Source organism: Tiliqua scincoides, chromosome 4 (genome assembly GCF_035046505.1).
Source record: "Tiliqua scincoides isolate rTilSci1 chromosome 4, rTilSci1.hap2, whole genome shotgun sequence".
Lineage (NCBI taxonomy): Eukaryota > Metazoa > Chordata > Lepidosauria > Squamata > Scincidae > Tiliqua > Tiliqua scincoides.
In genome coordinates, this window is record NC_089824.1 from 74,346,926 (window position 1) to 74,351,573 (window position 4,648).

At 42.7% G+C, this 4,648-nt stretch overlaps 1 pseudogene; it reads left to right on the forward strand.

Annotated features, from left to right (window-relative positions):
* Window positions 1-3,018: 3,018 nt before the first annotated feature.
* LOC136650357 (5S ribosomal RNA) lies at window positions 3,019-3,139 on the forward strand (annotated as a pseudogene).
* Window positions 3,140-4,648: the final 1,509 nt, after the last annotated feature.

Consider the following 4,648-nt stretch of genomic DNA (forward strand, 5'->3'; position numbering starts at 1 on the left):
CATTTTTATTCTTCAAGGTGTTTCTTCTTTGGATTAGGAGAAGCTCTTTGCTTGCCTGATAACAATGTGAATATGCTACTGCTGCCTTGTTTTGTTCAGTAAAGGGTGGCGATCTTGGGTTGCTAGGAAGCTGCATTACTATGTGACTATATGGTAGTCTGCAGTTATTACTATCCATTGTTCCTTTCTTGTTCTCACTTCTTTTATTGTGCATTACAGCATTCTGCTGCTTTTTTCATGCAGAGCCTGTCTTTTTTTTTAATGTATCTGTTGTATCTTTCTAGGTCTTCTGACTTTTATTATGGTTGTGCCATGTGAGTGCAGGGTTGCTTGTTCCCAAGGAAAACATGCTGGACTCCATGTCACAAAATATCCTTCTGACACTGTACATCGAAGGTGGGGACTTGCAGAATTCATTGCCGCAAGATGCAATGATGGCCACAGGCTGCAAAGACTTTCAAAAATGGATTAGGAGCAAATGGAGAAGTAGAGTCTCTGAATGCAGTGGCAGTATATCTCTGATTACCCAAAACTGACCATAACTTTCATTCTCTGCTTTTAAGCTTCTAGGGCAGTGGTTCCCAAACTGGTTTGGGACCCACTGGTGGGTCGCAGTCTGATTTTGGCAGGTCGCTAAAGGGTGATGGAATGATCAGATAACTGAATGCCTCAAGCCCCGAGGCTATTCAAAAATCAGTTACTGTAGCTGCTAATTACCCTGCAAAGAACTCAGCTTCTGCAGTTTGCAAGCATGTGTAAATATAGGGAGAGAAATGTTTGAGGGTCATTTTTCTGGTTATTATTAAATAATTTCTTTATAGATCACCTTTTAAAAAAAAATCTGGTAAACCTAGGTGGGTCCCAGTAGAATGTTGTTTAAAAAAGTGGGTCCTGGTGCAAAAAGTTTGGGAACTACTGTTCTAGGGCATCGAGCTGCTCAAAAAGAATTTGAGAAGATACAGTACTGTTGAAAACTTTCAGACCACCAGTAAGCAGTGACAGATCCATGTCCTGCAAAATGCGAAAGATTAATAACAGTGGGAGGGAGTGTTTTCAAGCACATGGTAAATGTTTCCCTCACCAGTGAGTAACCCAGAGTAACTGGCATCCAGGGAATTTAAGATTCAGAAGCAAAGATTGTTTATCAATGTGTGGCATAGGCTCAGTGCCTACAAATTACCTTGTGATTTTGAAAAAAAATAATAATAATCAGTTGTATGAACCAACCTTTAACTGGGAAATGAATTCACTGTAAAAAAAGTCAAAAGGAGTAACCACCTGATCAAGCTGGGATTTCGGCAGGTTGTCTGCTTAAAACCGCTTGGTAACATGGCTTGAAATTCTTTATAAATATAGTTGACTTAGGATGAAGGACTCTCATCTTTGTCTAAGCAACTGTCATGAAGAGCACTTTAAAGAATTAGAGTTGCACCAGCATAGTGTATTCAAGATAGCAGGAAAAATAGGCATTTTGAAGTTCCTGTCACTGAACCTTCTTCGCAACATGTACCAGGCATTAAATGCCAAAGGGCCAATGTGATCATCTTTCTTGCTCTTCATTGAACAATAAAGAGCTGCAAAACCAAATCCTATTGAAATTCCCCCACACCCATGCAGCGGGGTCAGCATGACTTGCACTGTATCCTGCATGGGAATTTACGTAGGTTTCCTTGAGATAAGGGGACATATGTCCCCTAGTCTGAAACCTCCAGCTGTGGCAATGGGTCTTCCTGCTGATTTGCCAGTGCAAGTCTGAGTGGATCTGTGTCAGCAGATCTGACCTGGGAAGGGCAATGATATGGCACGCACCAGCATAGCTGATTCCGACCTCTCCCGGGCGAGATCTTCACACCTCACCCCTCCCTGTCCTACCCCTGCCCTTGCCCCACCCCTCTGCTACCCAGTGCAGGACTTGCCTGCTTCAGCACATGCTGCAGTTCGCCCTGGCACCATCAGGATTGCACAGGTCTTTCTGCCAGCACCACTAACTCCTACACTGTCATAAAGCGCTTTATGCCACTTTTGCAACAGTGGAGCTTAAGCGCAGGAGGAGCTTAGGATTGCACCAGCAGTTTCACAAACCATAAAATGAAAACTCTATTTTCAGCTGAGAAATCTTGCAAAGGGAATGTGTTTATGTAGATGTAATTGTCTGGAAGTATTAGGGAAGATCTATTCCTTAATGTGCTTAATCAGCCATTTACCAAAGGAAATAGCAACAGCTGGCAGGTTCTAGTTCATTTTGTTTCCAATATGAAAACACTCCTTTATCCCACCCTGTAGCCATAAGGGCTAGGAGATTATTTTTTATTTAAAAAAAAAAAAGAATGGAGAGATTCTCACAATCCAAACTTATTGGGTTTATCATAGTGGAACTAGCATTCCACCACCTGAATGGTCTTACAGCATTTGTCAAAGTGTCTCTGGCAGTGCGTGAAGCTGGGGGAGGGTGGGTGGAGGGTGGAACGGAGGTAGGGATGGGCAGCAACAAGGGCAGGGAGGAAGGTGGAGCAGGTCTGGGAAGCAGCAAGTTTGGCAGCAGTGGCATCTACCAAATCCAAACCCTCTTCCCAGACCCAATCCCTCAACCTGTATCCACACGGACTTATGCCAGCGATTTTGCTGTTTCCTTACCCAAATGTTCCTTACCCAGAGTAGACCTCTGGAACTGCCCCCCCCCACACACACACTCCAGCAGCATGGCTGCATTAGTGGGTAAGGAAGGGATTGGATTGCACTGTCAGTGTTTTATTGAAAATATATGAATCTTATTCTGACTCAGACCACTAAACTATCTAGTTCAATATTGATTATGCTGGCTAGTAGGGGCACTTTGGGGCTTCGGACAGAGACTTCCCTGGCCTTAAACAGAGATGCAAAAGATTGATCCAGAGACCTCTGCATGCAAAGCAGGTAGTCTACCACTGAGCTACAGACCCTCTCCTAGAGTGGAAGCCAGCACACTGGAAAAACTGTAAGCACACTGTGGCCGTCTGCCACGTGTGCTTATTGCCAATTTTCCACAGTCAACTGTTACCCTGCACATGCCTGATCTCGTCTGATCTCAGAAGCTAAGCAGGGTTAGGCCTGGTTAGTACTTGGATGGGAGACCGCCTGGGAATACCAGGTGCTGTAGGCTTATACCATAGTCTTTCAAGACTGAAGGTTGCCAACCAGGATAATACAGAAAGGAAAGGGTTCTTTAAAGACTATCCTTAATCAATTTCCTCAAGGGTCTACTCAGCCTCAACTCTGATAAATGCTAATACCAATATTTTCACATCGAATTTAGATCTTACATAAAGGTAAATGTTGGAACAGACTGGTTAGGATAGGAATTGGGAAAGATCTTTTTAAGACGAATTCAGTGGCTGCAGGAAGTGTACACAGTGAACTCATTGGAAGTGATGGCTCAAACTCATATGGAACAAATGCCACAACATCTGATTTGGAAAGACTGCTCGGTAGGACTCCCCTGCCTCTTGACAAAAGATGCCAGATAAAGACCATATACTTAGTGCTATTCATGTTCTCTTGGCACCCAACTGTATTTTTCAAGTCATTAAAAAAAAACAAACTGTTTTTACCCAACTGTATTTTTCAAGTTGTTAGTCAATATTTTATCGTATAGCAAAAGCATGAATTATTTTTTGAATTCTAAATAGCTTAAATTTTGATCTAAAGTTAATTTTTCACGTTGAAAGTCATTAAAAACTGAAACTTTAAATATCGTTTTCTCAAAACATCCATTTTGTCTTTGGCATACGGATGACAATATTTTCACCTCACACCTACATAGGTTCTAAACCAAATGACAGCAGTATTGATTCTGAAAGGTATTTTCAAGCACTTGAGCATGTTAAACATCAAGTTTTATTCCATTTGAAATGTTGTCAACTAATTTCAGAGAAATAAGGAACTTACTTGACATGAACAAAAAACAATAACAAAAAAATAAAGGAAGGCAAAACATTTGAAAACAAATTCAAAGTAAGTATGTTAAAGCCCAATATGTTACCCACGTAGATATGGTTTTTAAAACCATAGCCCGGCATAGCCATAACCATAGCATAGCCCAGGAACTTTGATTCTAAGGAGAGGCATGGGACTGTTTTGAATTGCACAATGTGGTTATATCTAGTTGAATTTGGGACAGCTGCAACTGAATATCTGGCTCTGCATTGAGGCGGGATCTGTATTTTGTTTTAGTAAATTCTAAAAATGCCAAATTTTGAGGTTTTGTCACCATTTATTTTATTTATTTTCTTTCCAATGGCTTCGCCGAGCACTTGGAGATGCTTCGGGAGCGCCAAGTACTCTGTGGAACACAGTTGTTCTAGATCAAGGGGTGCCCAAACCCTGGCCCTGGAGCCACTTGTGGCCCTCGAGGACTCCCAATGTGGCCCTCAGGGAGCCCCCAGTCTCCATTGAGCTCTGGCCCTCCAGAGACTTGCTGGAGCCCGCACTGGCCCAACACAACTGCTCTCAGCATGAGGATGACTGTTTGACCTCTCACGTGAGCTGCGGGATGAGGGCTCCCTCCACTGCTTGCTGTTTCACGTCTGTGATGCAGTAGCGGCAGCAAAGGTCAGCCTTGCTTTGTGCAAGGCCTTTTATAGGCCTTGAGCTATTGCAAGACCTTCATTCA